The sequence below is a fragment of the Microtus pennsylvanicus genome, chromosome 8, assembly GCF_037038515.1.
Source record: "Microtus pennsylvanicus isolate mMicPen1 chromosome 8, mMicPen1.hap1, whole genome shotgun sequence".
NCBI lineage: Eukaryota > Metazoa > Chordata > Mammalia > Rodentia > Cricetidae > Microtus > Microtus pennsylvanicus.
The window spans coordinates 105,739,886-105,756,306 of record NC_134586.1 but is presented as its reverse complement, the minus strand read 5'-3'; the positions used below and the strand labels follow the sequence as shown (position 1 = coordinate 105,756,306).

The window sequence follows — 16,421 nt, the reverse complement described above, 5'->3', positions numbered from 1 at the left end:
CAAACACCATCAGCTACGTCAGACACCAGCGATCTCAAACACCAGCGACCTCAAACACCACCAATCAGAGACTTCAAATGCCAATGGGACATTCCCTGGACCCCTCAACTCCCAAAGCCAGCAGGAAGCAGCTATGAGAGACCAGACTATGCCCCTATTCCCTACCCTTCAAGGTCCCCCAATTTTTTTTTCTTTTTTAATCAAACCAAAAGGGTGTAATGTTGTTCCTTTGCCGAACTACAGTTCCCAGCATTCTCCTGGATACGGACATTTCCCAGAAGCCTTTGCATTCCCCATTAAAAGCGAAGGTCTTTACGAGTTCGCCCCCTTTCCCTTCCCCCTTTTGCTCTCTTAGTGTTTCACACACCTGTACCTGCCTGTTGCCCCTCCCCCCATTAAAGTGCACCCACGTGGGACCGCCGCGTGTCTGTGTCTTTTCCTCGCGTAACAGCCTTCGCCTTTTACCTTTGTAGCCAGTAGCCAAGCCAGGATTTAATTATTTAACAACATAAGTCATTTCCAAGGATCCCAAGTTCAGCCTGAAATTCAACAGGAAACCCAGGGAAACTGATAATACTTCTTTGGCTTTGAGAATTGCTAACAAAAACTAACCCATCTTCATTCTAATTAGATGGGTTATTTGGGAGGGAAGTATTTCAGCTGTTTATGAAGTGGTTCTTATAGTGATCAACTATAAGAAATGAGGTCACCCTCATCACAGCCTGTCAGGAGCCAATTTCCTCCTAAAATCATTACAGGAACCATCACCCTGGGGAGTCTGCAGAGAACCCCACACCCCTAATTGTGTTAAAAATGGTTCTATTGACAGAGCCTACCCCACACCCAAATTGGCTGTTAATGAGAACTATCTGTTAGCGGAACCCACCCCGCATTCTAAACTATCTAGAGAACTAGGTGTGTCATCTCCTAGTTGTGACTTGACCTACAGTGACCTGACCGAAGGTAACCTGCCTACGTGACCAACTCGGACCATGTGACCAACGTGAACCACGCGGCAAGAGCCCAGAACCCTGTGCCCATCCCCCAACTCTTTACTCTATATAAAGCTATACCCCATCTGTAATAAACGGAGGCTCTGACAAACTTTGCATGGCCTTCTTCCTGTCTCCTAGCCCATATCTTCCAGGTAGTGCCTCTCCGTGACCCTGGAATAACTGAACTGCCAGGCAGGTTACTAACCCTAGACTAAGTAGCCCGCCAAGGCAATCGACAACAGCCAGTTCATTAAACTAATCCCTTATTGATGTGGTCCTCTTCAGAGTCCACACCCATGATCTTAAGACAAGATCCATATGCCCAGCTGTTTTCCTGTGAGCATAAACAGTGACAGGCACTAGAGAGGAGAGAGCGCAGAGGGGGGATGGGAGAAAGGAGGAGGGACAGGGAACAGAAGGATGAGATGGATTCTTTTCTGATTAGATTGCCATCAATAGCAAATCATGTCTGTTTCTTTTCTTTACATTTTAGTTATTTATTACATATGTGGAGGTCAGAAGGACTACCTGAAGGAACTGGTTCTCTCTACTCTATGTGGGTCCTCAGGATTGAACTAAAGTTGTCAGTTTGGACAGCAGACACCTTTACCTACTGAGCTATCTCTCAGGCCAGTGACTCCTGCTTCTGACATGGTGCCAACGGCTGGTTGTGTATGCCCTCTGAGAGATGAGGAGAGATGCATGCAGCCATCTCCTTTTCAACTCTAAAGCTTCTAGGATCTCACATTGACTTTTTCTTTCCTGGACCTGGAAAGTAAAGGTTTCCTGACTTCCACAGGGGTAATCTGCTAAAAGCATAGTATTGTAAACGCTGTGTGATTCATTGATGGAGTGCTTGCCTCACATATACAAGGCACTGGGTTACATTTGGAGCGCTGTCAAGTGAATGAAAAAGAGAGGGAGGGAAGAAGAGCGGAAGAGATAGACGGACTGAGAAAAAGTCCAGGACACGAAGAGATGGCTTGGCAGTTGAGAGCACTTGCTGTTTTTGAGAGGACTGGATTGGATTCCAAGCAGCACATGGCAACTTATGAATGAATTAAAAGAAATTTATGCCCTGGCAATGCTGAAGCATGCATAGGCAGCCTGTATATGGTGGTTCTGTTGAACTTGCCCATATTGGGTTTCATGGTCTGAGTTGATGAAGACGACTGACCAGGTCTCTTCCCCATGTGGCAACCTATAACTACCCTTAAACCTAGTTCTAGGAGGTCCAGTGCCATCTTCTGACCTCTATGGGTCAGACATGCACTGTAGTACACTACGAACACACAGGCAAAACATTCATACATATTATAAAAATGTTTAGAGACTGGGTGTAGTAACATATAACCCTCTAATCCCAGCACTCAGGAGGCCAAGCTGTCCCAATCTCTGAGTTCAAGTCCAGCCTCGTCTACATAGCAAGTTCCAGGCAGCCAAAGCCACACAGCCTCAAAAAACAAAAAGAACAACAAAAAATTAATATTAAAATTAAAGCCTGGAGTGGTGACATTTGTCTTTCATCCCAGAACTCAGGAGGCAGGGGCAGGTGGATCTTGAGGCCACTGTGGTCTACAGAGAGAGGTCCACAGCTACACAGAGAAACCCTGTCTCAAAGAGGGGGAAAACCTAGGGGAAAAAAATATAAGAAATCCTAACAGTGCCTTTCTTTTTTCCCATTTATTTACAGGGTGGCTGGGCAAGGACATCTGTGTGTGGAGGTCAAATGACAACCTGTGGGATCAGCATTCTCCTTTCACCAAATGAGTTTAAGAGAATGATCACAGGTGTCAGGTTAGAGACAAGCGCCTTTACCCACTGAGTCAGCTCACCAGTCCAACATTGCCTTCCTGCTTTTCTAGTCCTCTGCTGCTGTCATTTAACAAATTCCTATGCTTGGCTCTTTTTTAAGTCACCTCAAGTTCTTCTCCCACCTGAATGACCCTTAGAAACACATTACACAACACAAACCAGACACAAAGCATGGTCCCACTGATAAAAAAGTATCCAGAAAGGCAAGCTCACTGAGACAGGCAATGGGTTTGAGGTTATCAAAAGCTAAGGGCAGGAGAGAACTGGGAGTTTAAAAGGTTCTATGTCAGGGACTGGAGTGTCGTGGCCCTTGAGGGTCCAACATAAATTCCCTAATTCCTCAAACCGGCTGGAACGGAGTCGCGAGGAAACGAACCGACACAGCTTACACCGTCATCATGGAAAATGGCCAGCTCGCCGTTTTTCTCCAAAAATTTTATATACCCACACCAAATTGAGCGGGGAAGGGGGAAAACACATTACGCCATTCCTTAGGCAGCCAAGTGCCTGGACTCAAATCACATCCGCATCTAGCAGTCAGGTAGGCCCTGAATTAGCATCTCTATAAGACATCCTTCCAAATTACAAAAGGAAAGAAGCACCAAATATCTGAACTCTTAAGTCATCAGCTTCAGTCAAACATCTCTTCTCAGGTAATCCACATCTTAACAAAAGAAGCTAGGAGCAGGCATCCTGGCCTTTGTTAGGGGCAGAGACAGCTTGTCTGCAGAGCTACGTGGTCAGCTCGGACCGGGCTAATGGCTTTTGTGCCATATCGAAATATGGGCCCACACTGGAGACCTGCTCAGTAGTTAAAAGACGTTTCTGCTCTTGCGGAGAACCTGAGTTCAACTCCCAGCACCCACAGTGGGAGACTCACAACTGCCTATAACAACAGTTTTAGGGTGTGAAAATAGTTTGGATTTTTTTTTAAATCGAAGATAGTCCTGAGCCTTCCATGCAGGAGCTGTATTGTAAATGTATCAGTTGGGAGTAGGAGCTACAACTCCACATTTTGATTGGTTCTGGTTTTCTATAATGGTCTCTATCTATTACAAGGAAAAGTTTCCTTGATGAGAGGTAAGGACCACACTTACCTGTGGATAGAAAGAAAAATATTTAGAACACAGTTGGAGATTTTGCTGGTTCAGTAAAGCAATATCCAAGGTTCATGGCTTTCACTATGAGCAGTGGGCTAGGTTTTCAGTTCCAGGCATGATTTCCCTCTCGGTGAGAGGATCTTAAGTCCAGTTAGAGAACTGTTGGTTACCACATAGATATTATGACACTACTGGACATTTGGTGTTATTGTGCTATGATGATCGCTATTGTGATTCGTAGGCATTATAGCTGGGTAGGACTGCTGGTTGCTTCCCTCCTTTGGAAGCTTACATGGTGCCTCCCGGTACCATAAAAAGCTAGGTCTCAGGGAGAAGACTTTCAGGTCAGTGCCAGCTCAAGAGCCCCTGGACCCTGTGTCCAAAATGTATTATATCCTCAGGAGGAGGGACTTTCTGCCACCTCTGGAGGGGAAACCAAGGACAACAACAACAGCCTATAGTGTTTTGGAGAGTCTCTTGAACAACTGTAACCAACAGTTCAAAAAGGACTTCTCATGCCTGATGGTGAAGTTTTTGTTAGATGATCTTTAGCTCTTGGAGGGAACATTGTCAGCCCTGAAGGGGAAAACTTTATTAAAACTACAATGGGTATTTATCCAGTGACTTATGTATATGATAGCTATTTGGGGGAGATAGTTAATAGTATGATTTCCTTTGACTTTTCAGACGTCTTTACTGCTATTTTTCCTCCTCCCTCCCCATCCCTAATTAGAGCTCCCCCGTTTTTCCATTGTTCCCTTCAGATCATTTGTCCTCTACCGTTCCCCTCTCTACTACTCCTCCACCCCAGAAATGCTTTTGTTTTTATCTGTTTCTTTGCTTGTTGATTTTCCTGTTGTTTTTTTTTTTGTTTGTTTGTTTGTTTTTGATAGTTACTGTGGGTTATATAGTCACCACTGAATATTTGAAACTAGATAAGAATTGAGAAGGTACGTGCCAAATCTGTCTTTATGGATCTGGGCTATCTGAGTCAATATGGCCTTTTTAGCTCCATCCATTCACCTGCAAAGTCCATAATTCCGTTTCTTTACAGCTGAATAGTATTCCATGCTGTGTGTTCTCTCGTTATCTACTTTCAGTTGAAGAACATTTAAGTTGTTTCCATCTCTTTAAGAAGCCATGAACATGGCTGAACAACTGTCTATGACGCAGGATGTGCAGTCATTTGGGCTAAGGAGTGGTATAGCTAGGTCTTATAGTTTATTTTTTTTTAACTTTTTGTGGACCTTCCACACCAATTTCCAGGGTAACTGGACAAGTTCGAAACCCAACCAACAGTGTTCCCTTCCCCTGACCTCTCCTCCAGCATTTGTTGTCCATAGTTTTGTTGATCTTTGGCCTAAGACTGGGTAAGAAGAAATTTCAACAGAAATGTTTTAATTTGCATTTTTCTAATTGCTCAGGACTGTTGTGAGTCTCTCTGTCCTGCCAGTCAGCTCCCAAATAACCACATGAAGACTTGTTAATTATGAAAACTTGGCTGACAACCTAGGCTTATTTTTAACTAGTTCTTATCTTAAATTAACCCATTTCTGGGGGCTGGAGAGATGGCTCAGAGGTTAAGAGCATTGCCTGCTCTTCCAAAGGTCCTGAGTTCAATTCCCAGCAACCACATGGTGGCTCACAACCATCTATAATGGGGTCTGGTGCCCTCTTCTGGCCTGCAGGCATACACACAGACAGAATATTGTATACATAATAAATAAATAATTTTTTAAAAAATTAAACCATTTCTGTTCATTTATGTGCTGTCATGTGGCTCATGGCTTGTTACCTCATCTCCTTCATGTCATGCTTTCTCCATGTCTCTCAGAGACTCCACCCTTCTTCTTCCCAGAATCCTCTGTGCTTGAAAATCCTGCCTAGCTATTGGCCGTTCAGCTTTTTATTAAGCCAATCACAGTGACATTTCTTCACAATGTACAATAAGATTATTCCACAACAGGGGACAATGAACATTTTTTTAGATATTGCTCAGCAGTTTTTTTCTCCTCCCCCTCCTCTTTTTCTTCTTCCAGGAACTCTCTGTCCAGGTCTGAGGCCCATTTTTTAAATAGGTCATTTGTTTCTTTGATCCTTCATTTTCCAGCTGTATATATTCTGGATATGAATCCTCTGTCGGCTATTTATCTGGACGAGATTCTCTTCCAAGGGCTTCCTCTTCACCTGATTGCTTCTTTAGCGTGCAGGAGATTAGGACACACGTCTTTCTTTTCTTTCTCCAGCTGTGGAAATGGAATCCAGGACCTCACACATGCTGGGCAAATGTCCTACCATTGAACTGCACCCTGAATGTGATCCTTGTCATTTCTTGGAGCCTTCAAGCTGCTCTCTTGTAGATCAGTCATAAAATATAGAATAGGCTATTGTGTTTTGTTTCATTTGTACAATTCTAATTGCCAAGAGGTTTAATCATCATTAATTACAAAGCAGAGTAAGTAAACCCAGAGAATCTATGTAAATGAATTTGTCAGTTGCCAGGAACTTCTGATTAGCAAGTCCTAGCTTTTGTAATTAGGCTTAAGTTGGGAAGAATTTAGATGTTTGGTCCTGGAGTTTAGGGTTCCGGTGCTATTGTACCAAGATAAACTGTCACTCAATCTGGGGAAAATCAATCCCCAGTAATATTTGTTAGTATTACATTGATGAAAGTAGCAAATATGTATACAAACTAACCTAGTTGCTCTTTTTTTCCTATTTTCAGCAAACTGCATTATAGAGGCTTAATTGTCAAGTGGTATCTATGTCTACGTATGAGCATCACATGATTTTGTGCGTGAGCTTGGTGTGTGAGGGTAGTGTATTCATATGTGTGTGGGAATGTGGATTTAACTTGTTAAGGCAGCTGCCTCCTTTGGACAGATTCTTAGGTGAAGAAAGATGATGCAACTGACTTTGAGCCTCCCTGGCCAATGTTTTCCACCCAACACTTTCCCACTAATAATTCAATAGAGCAGGGTGAATTCAGAACTGATGGGAACACTCAGTAAATGATCCTTTCAAACCACAGAATTAAAGAGTGTTTACACATTCACCCAGAAGGCATGCTCCAGCAGTTCAATCTCTACGTGTTTCCAAACAGGATTTCTATATGACAGTTCCCACAGTTTTGTGTTTTATATTATCAATCTTTATTCCATGTGTTGTTGCTCCAGGGTATTTGTCTTAATTTACTTTTTAAAATCTTTTAATTATGCATATCCCTGTGTGTCTGTGTTTGGGTGTGTGCACGTGTATGCTGGTGGTCAGACCCAGGAGAGGGTGTCAGACCCCCTGGAGCTGGAGTTACAGGTGGTTGTGAGCAACCATATGTGGGTGTTAGGCCCAGAACTCAGGTCACATACAAGAACATCAAATGCTCTTAACTGCTGTTTTCTGGCTGCAGGTATTTGTCTTTCAACAATCCTACGATGTTATCCATAAACATGAAATCTTATCTGGTACTACAAAGAATGAAAAAGTAGTGCAGGTTATAGCATGAACTGGGAAATTCCAGTTGCAGGGAGCCACATGCTGCCACACCCCAGCCTCTCACTTGGGGAGTCTAAGAGCCTCTGCACCATGTCCCTGCCTCTCTCTTGAGGATTCTAGGTAAGGGCTTTATCTCTGAGCCATGTCCCCAGCCCTGGCCCACATCTCATCATGCGTGTGTAAAAATGTTTCCCGAGATATAGAATGCTAATCCAAATAGGAAAAGCATATTTCTTTTTTTATTATAATTTATTTTATTTAACAATCTAGGAAGTTGGCAGCCATGAGAAGTTCCAGGGCTATTTCAGGTGCAATTGGGAATTTAGGAATCTCGGTGGAGCTGTTAGTGTAGCGGACCTTGTAGGTAAAGTACATGCACACTTTTGAGAGCACGTGCGAAGGGATCTCTCTAAAATTGACCTCATTGGTTTCATTTTCTGCAAATTGACCTGGTCCACTCAACATGGCCTTTATTGTTCCTGATGTTAATGCATGTTCTCTTTTTACAATTAATTCATGGCCATCAGAAGATATTAACTTGACGTACATAGCGTCAGGGCCTTCACAGCCACCATAGGTTTTCTCTTCTCCATCCATTATGTTCTTATAAAATTTTACTTGATCCCACAGGAACTTCAGCAGTTTCCTGGCAAGGCAGAGACGCGGTCGGCTAACAGCTCCGTCTGGAGGAAGTGCGTTGTCGTTCTCGACAGAAAAGCATATTTCTGATACACTTGTTCACTCATTCTTGCTTTAAAATAGTTGATTCACCTCTACCAAATGCCAAACGTATTTGAGATACTGGAAATAATGTGATTCTAAGAGTACCAGGTCTGAGGGCTGGACACAGATCAGAGGTTAAGGCAGCTGTTGCCTTTGTAGTGCACCCAATTTCTTCTTCCAACACCCTCATGGCAGCTCACAGCCATGGGTAACTCCAGTTCCAGTGAATCCGATGCCCTCTTCTGGCCTCTCCAGGCACTCATATGCAGGCGAAATAATTATAGACATAAAATAGATTATAGAACTTTTTTTAAAAAGTGTTAGCTCCAGGCCAATGAGCTATCTCAGCAGGTAAAAGCATTTGCTATCAAGCCTGACAACCTGAGTTGAACCCCAGAGCCCACATGGTAGAAGGAGAGAACCTGCTCCCACAAGGTGTACTCTAACCTCCGTGCACAGTGCTCACACACACATACACACACACACACACAAATATAAATATAGATAAATAATAAATATTTAAGTTTCAAGTCTTATGTCTTAGGAACATACATTCTGGCAGGAAGGTAGTTACTAAATCCGTAACCATACAGTGTGATTAAGACAGTCTTAAATACAACAGAGATAAGCTGCACACCATGGGAGTTAGAGAACGATGGGAACAAGAGGCTTTTCTTACTGTGGTGAAATATGCACAACATTTAGTTTATTGTTTTAACTAAAGTGCCCAGTTTCAGTGACATCCACAATTGTGTATAGCCACCATCTCCAGGTAATTCCAGAGCATGCCATCAGCCCTAAAGAAGACCCTGAACCTAGGTCAGTTTGCTTTCTTTAGTCTTCTTCCATTTCCTCCTCTTTTGCAAAGTTATTTCATTATATTTTTATTTTTCACTTTGTGTGTCTGGAGCAGGGCACACACGCCACAGCCAGTGTGGAAGCCAGAGGACAAGCACTGAAGACACACAGAGAACAACCATCTCCCCGGCCCTTATTTTGTTTTGTTTTTGTGGTGCCAGGTATAGAAACCAGGGCGTGGTGTGTGTTAAGCAAGTTCTGTGCCACTGACACACAATCCCAGCCCAGAAAGGCAACACCCAAGTCCAGAGTTGAAAGGGTAAAAACCGTGTGAAGAGTTGATGGAGGCAGGAAGATGGTAAGTCTAGGCCTGGGCCACATAGTGAGATCCTGTGACAAATAAATAAATGGAACCCACGATCTTAGCAATATCCAGATGCTGGACTAAGTCCATATTCTTCTGACTAAAACAGGAAGCAGTAGCTGGTCAGATAGGGAAAAGATTCCAAAGCAGCAGTTCTGAGAGCATCCTGGCACCACCTCCCGGGTATCTTTGCTGTCTCCTAAATGAACACTCTGCCTAGAGGCTCTGTGTGACTGGCGGCTGCGATTGAGAGCATGCATAGCGGTCACCTGCTTGGATCATCTGGACTGTCCAACTCCTCCCTCCTCCCACACCTCACCTCTGTGTCTGCCACTGAGTCCCTTAAAAAGACCCAGACCAGTATACCCTCTTCCTGAGCCTCCTGCTACTGCACAGGAGCTCAGGGTTCTCGTGTTCCCTCTTTCTCCCTCTTAAGTTTCCTCCTAGCAATCTACAATAAACTTCACTTTCTATGACCCATAAATGTCATTTATTTGAATTCACAAGAACCCCAAAGCTACTGGTTTGGGGTAATTTTGGTGGCCAATGAGTTGTCCAGGGTGCTATCTCCCTAAGAAAGGTCCATCATTCTCAAAGGTACCCCCAAATCCCCATAATATTTCTATTTTTTAAAAAATAGTTATTGTTAATAGTTCATTTGTTATAATTCTGCTGGCCTGGGTACCCTAAAAGACAACTTGCGCCCACTCCCAATCTTCCCACATACACACAGCAGAGGCAAGATGATTTCCTGCTCGCTCCCTCTCTCTCCCTCCCTCCCCCCTCCCCCCCGTATCTCTCTGTCTCTCTCTGTGTATCCTTCTGAAGAATCAGTCTCTACTTCCCCCTTCCTCTTTCTTCTCTTTCTCTGCCCCCTTCTCTCTTTCTCTCCCGCCCATAACTTCTTACCCTTAAACCCTTCCCAATACCCAGTAAATAAACTTTATACCCAAGCTCTCTCCACATGGCATATCTGTCTGTCTCCCACCCGCCACTGTCTCGCACCCACCAGAGGACCTGCCAGGGTTGTGCTGCCATTAATCTTTGCTTGGTGCCATGAACTGGGCAGCTTCTCCCATGAAGCTGAGGACTACTTAGGGATCCTGTAACCTTTAACCCCTGGACCTCGTAAGTGATGAGCCATGGCCAGGCTGAGTCATGGTCCGTACTGAACCTCTGGGACGCTGGAGTTCGGTCTCTGGACCTTCTTGCCTGCTCCTCCCCTCCCCCCAGATATCAAGCTATATAACTGCCTATAGTCAGCTTACATTCTGCCAGTGATTGTTAGTTAGAAATGCAGGCTCCTTTCTCTATGTTTGTCTGTCTGTTTTTCGTTCCTGGCATGTAATCAGAGCCACGCTAAACTCTGTCCCACCAGCAACCTTACCCCCACCCCCCATACCTTCTACCGTGGTTAAGCTGTTTGCCTCACAATTTGTCTCTTTTATTCACGGAGCCCTGTCTGTGCCACCACTGCACGGCAGTTATACAGTCCAAGTCATATGGGGATCCTGGACTTGAACCTGCTCCCAGCCCGATTCCCAACTCTGTCTGCTGGGACAATTGGTAAGATTCCCTTCTCCAGGTCCACGGACAATCACCTCCAGCACTTCCCAGGAGCAAGGTTCTGGAGCTCTCCTAGCACTGCGCTCACTGAGCAGTGCATTCATTTTTTGGGGCCCAGGACCCCGCGGATCTATGGATCCTTTTCAGGACACAGTTCTCCTCTCGGCCTAGTGCCTCTCAGGTGGCTGCCCTTTCTTGGCCCCCATTATCTTGTGAACCAATGAACTGTGAGGACCTGACTTTGCAAAATCCATTTTAAAGGAGGGGTTTCATCTTAAGCCATATAATGAGCTGGGGGAGAGCAGATCTCAGCCCTAGAAATGTGCTGTGATAGCAGAAATTTGAATGGATACCCTAAAAATGGCCAACTAAGAAGACAGGGAGCAAGGCCATAAAATTTAGCGAGCTCCAGATGCTCTTGGGAGGCATCCTGTCCTTGAAGATATCTTGTCAGTAATTTATGTCTCTTCGATAGGTTTTTACACCCCAAAACTGATCAATGGGTTCAGAAACTACCTTCTTATGTACTCCTCACCCAATCCCAAAATGACAGGACTCAAACTCCCCTGACTATGGCGTTTCCCCTTTAAAAGTTCGCCCCTTCCCCAGGGTTCGAGGCTGCACTTCCTTCACCCACTGCATTGATGTGGTGGAGATGTGGTCCAAACTCGAGTTTAAATATTATTAAAAACCCTCATGTAATTTGCATCAAAAATCTGGTTCTGTGAACTCATTTGGGGACCAGAAACCTGGACATAACAGGATAACCACCTGAGGCAGTCACTTATTTCCTGCCTTACCCATGGGAAACAGGCTGACAAAATTGTATACATTTCTAACTTCTACCAGGGGGCAGTTAAATGCAAAGTACACCACATGGGCAACCATGACTACCACCATTTTGTCTGAGCTTAAGAAAGGGAGGTTCCACCTCTAGCCAGACAGTGCCAGCAACAGGTTCCTCACATGAGCTGCTTTAAACTTTTAAAATTACTTTTATGTTCTGCTACATTTAGTGTGTTTGCATGATGGTTCACCTTGGCAGGGCTCACTGAGGCATCCATTACACACAGAGCTCTGTTCGTTGTATCTGTTAATTCCAGACTAAGAAAGCAGTAAGTCTTAAATATTTTAAATTGCTATGTACTTTTAAATCTCTTACAACATACTGTATATGTGATCCAACCCTGCTTTAAAATATATTAAGCTGTTCTTCACTGTTGTCAGTTTTACTGTTACACTTCTATTGCAAACAGTTTTTTTCTTCTTTATCTTTCTCAGGTATAAATCCCACCTACTAAGTTAAAAACCAGTACAGTCAAACTTGGACCCAGCTCTCCAGGCAGATCCTATACTGTCATTATAACTTTAAATATATACCCGATAAACTGCCCTCAACTGCTCAGAGATCTGGGGAATATGGCATTCAAATGTTTAATTATTAAAAGGCTTTTCAAAACAGAGAGACAGGCAGACTTCTAGCAGCAGCACCCCATTTCCTCCAAAGAAGACAAAGACATATAGCCGTAGAACAACATCCATCCACAATTCACTTCATCAAGTAAAAGTGCTAACCACTGGGAAGAACTGTCTTTCATCTAAGCTTCTGAAGATCTCCAGACAGTGGACAGAACTGACTGGAATCAATGGCCTAATTGTTCAAGGCAAGGTAGGCTTTTCTTCCTACAGATTCCTAACCCACAAGAACTTTTAAAGCCTGGCAGGCCCTGCGCTAACAGAAGACAAATACAGCCCTGATGCCCCTGCCTCGGTGACCATGGAGGAGAGGCTCTAGGTAGCCAGTTGAGTAAGTTCCCTGTCATTTTTTTAAGTCAATAATTCAAGTAGAATTTTATCCTTCTCAAAGATCTCTGATGCAATTTGACAGCTGAGAGGTTTTGCCAGTTTAAAAAGGACAACCTCACCAAACAAATTTTAGTATAACTTCTTACCATGTTCTAAATAAAAGGTGTTTTAACATATACAAATGCAAGTTATTAAGGTGTGTGCCTGCAAGTTATAAAGGTCTGAGGACAAATGCAAGTTTTCAAATGTCTCTCTCATGCTGCCGTTCAGAGTCTTAACATTATCAATAAAATGCTGATAAGCTACTAATCTGACTCTGGCAGAATTTTATACTGCAAGATCAAGATATTAAATTCTCTTTGGTCGTTTTCTAAAGATACTTTTCATTGTGCAAAAACATCTATCATAGTCATTCTGGCATAAATATGCTGCTGTTAATACAATGTATGTGTCTAAAACTTATTTTTACAAACTTGAAGAACTCTTTTTTCTTATTTTTATTGAGTTATGCATTTTTCTTCACTCCCCTCCTTTCTTCTCCCCTCCCCTTCTGCCCTCTCCCATGATCCCCATGCTTCTAATTTACTCAAGAGATCTTGTCTTTTTCTACTTCCCATGTAGATTAGATCCATGTATGTTTCTCTTGGGGTCCTCTTTGTTGTCTAGGTTCTCTGGGTTTGTGGTTTGTAGGCTGGTTTTCCTTTGCTTTATGACTAAAGGCCACTTATGAGTGAGTAGATATGATATTTGTTTTTCTGGGCCTGAGTTACCTTACTCAATATGATGTTTTCTAGATCCATCCATTTGCCCTCAAGTTTCAAAATGTCATTATTTTTTTTTTTTACCACTGTGTAGTACTCCATTGTATAAATGATCGAGGGGCATTTAGGTTGTTTCCAGGTTCTGGCTATGACAAACAATGCTGCTATGGACACAGTTGAGCACATGTCCTTTTGGTAAGATTGAATATCTTTTAGATATATACCCAAAAGTGGTATTGCTGGGTCTTATAGTAGGTTGTTTTTTAATTTTCTGAGAAATCACCATACTGGCATCCAAAGGGATTCTACCAGCTTGCATTCCCCCCAGCAATGAAGAAGTGTTCCCTTTTCCCCACAACCTTTCCAGTATAAGTTGTCATCAGTGTTTTGGATCTTGGTAATTCTTACAGGTGTAAGATTGAATCTCAAGGTTGTTTTGATTTGTATTTCTCTGATGGCTAAGGATGCTGAACATTTCCTTAAGTGTCTTTGAGCCATTTTAGATTCCTTTGTTGAGCATCCTCTGTATAAGTCTGTACCCCATTTTTTATATTTCCTTAAGTGTCTTTCAGCCATTTTAGATTCCTCTATTGAGAGTTCTCTGTTTAGATCTGTACCCCATTTTTTAATGAATTATTTGTTTTATTGATGACCAATTTCTTGAGTTCTCAAAGCATTCTTGTGAGTTCTAGGGAGCTGAATTGAAGGATTCACTTTAAACAGTTCAGACACAACCCTTTCTCAATACCCTGGTCCTGATACCCTCCTCCTCAATTACCAGGACCTAAAGAAATTTTTTTCTTCCTAAACTTAACCCTGTAATCTGTCCTGCCAACACCTCGCCTGTTCCAGGAGACACCAGACAGTTCTGTTTGGTCAAAAATGAGACCCCAGCCCCCTGACACCCAGATATTAACCCACAAACCTTTGAACACATGATTTTTGACAAAGGAGCTAAAATTATACAATGGAAGAAAGAAAGCATCTTCAACAAATGGTGCAGTCATAACTGGATGCCAACCTGTAAAAGAATGAAAATAGATCCATATCTATCACCATGCACAAAACTCAAGCCCAAATGTATTAAAGACCTCAATATAAATCTGACCACACTGAACCTGATAAAAGAGAAAGTGGGAAGTAGATTGCAACACGTGAACACAGGAGACCACCTCCTACATATAACCACAGTAGCACAGACAATAAGAGCAACAATGAATAAATGGGACCTCCTGAAACTGAGAAGCAAAGGACACTGTCATTAAGACAAAAAGGCATCCTTCTGAATGGGAGAAATTCTTCACCAACCCTGCATCAGACAAAGGTCTGATCTCCAAAATATATAAAGAACTCAAGAAACTAGACATTAAAAATTCTAAATAACACAATTTAAAAATGGGGTACTGAACTGAACAGAGAATTCTCAACAGAAGAATTTCAAATTGCCAAAAGATACTTAAGGTCATGTTCAACTTCCTTAGCAATCAGGAAAATACAAATAAAAACAACTTTGATATATCATCTTATACCTGTCAGAATGGCTAAAATCAAAAACACCAATGATAACCTATGCTGGAGAGGATGTGGATTAAGGGGAACACTCATCCATTGCTGGTGGGAATGCAAACTTGTGCAACCACTTTGGAAATCAGTGTGGCAGTTTCTCAGAAAATTGGGAGTCAACCTACCTCAGGATCCAGCAATACCACTCTTGGGAATATACCCAAGAGATGCCCTATCATACTACAGAAGCATTTCTTCAACTATGTTCATAGCAGCATTATTTGTAATATCAAGAACTTGGAAACAACCTAGATGCCCCTCAATGGAAGAATGGATAAAGAAAGTGTGGCACATCTACACATTAGAGTACTACTCAGAGGTATAAAAACAATGAAATCTTGAATTTTACATGCAAATGGATAGAAATAAAAAACACTATCCTGAGTGAGATAACCCAGACCCAAAAAGATGAATATGGTATGTACTCACTCATTAGTAGATTCTAGCCATAAACAAATGACATTTAGCCTATAGTTTGTTGTCCTAGAGAAGCTAAGTAATAAGGTGAACCCAAAGAAAAACATATATAGATTCTCCTGGAAATTGGAAGAAGACAAGATCGCTGGGCAAAAGTTGGGAGCATGGAAGTGGGGTGGGGAGAGGAAGACGGGAGAGGGGGAGAGAGAAGGGAGAAGGGAAGGACTGGGGAGAGCTTGGGGGAGTGGGAGGGTTGAGATGGAGGAAAGGCAGATATAGGACCAGGGAAGAAAACATTTTCATTAAGGGAATCATTTTAGGGTTGGCAAGAGACTTGGCTCTAGAGGGGATCCCAGGTGTCCACGGGAATGTCCCTTCTAGGTCCTTGGACAACAGAGGAGAGGGTGCCTGAACTGGCCTTGTCCCATAGTCACACTGATGAATATCTCGAATATCACCATAGAACCTTCGTCCGAGTCACACTGATGAATATCTCGAATATCACCATAGAACCTTCGTCCAGCGATAGATGGAGATAGAGACAGAGACCTACATCAGAGCACTGGACTGAGCTCCCAAGGTCCAGTTGAAGAGCAGAAGGAGGGAGAAGATGAGCAAGTTCCTCCTTTTATACCCAGAAGGAGAAAATTTTTCACAGCAGAAGCCTGCTGTCAGCTCCTGGTAGGCAATCTAGAAGAAGGAATCCAGGAGGGGTACCACAGGTAGCTGTGGCCAACAGCAGCCCTTTGATGTGTGAACTCTGGAAAGCTCACTTGAGAAATCCAGGCACTCCAGAGTCCAGTAGGAAGTTAAACTCATCAGGCAGACTCTTCAGTGTTAGGAAATAAAGAATAAATAGTTTTGATGTCACACAAAGACAAAAAGAATCTTAACATGGAAATGCTTTTTTTTAAAAAAAAAAAAGTATACACCATAACCCAAACTGGGCTTCACAACATACTTGGGGCCACCATGGCTCCAGTCTTTTATCCTTGTTTTATGTGGTGAAGACTTAACAAAC

At 42.9% G+C, this 16,421-nt stretch overlaps 1 pseudogene; it reads right to left on the bottom strand.

The window, feature by feature from the left end:
• Nucleotides 1–7,632: 7,632 nt before the first annotated feature.
• LOC142855649 (elongin-C pseudogene) lies at nucleotides 7,633–8,042 on the bottom strand (annotated as a pseudogene).
• Between the last annotated feature and the right edge of the window lie 8,379 nt (nucleotides 8,043–16,421).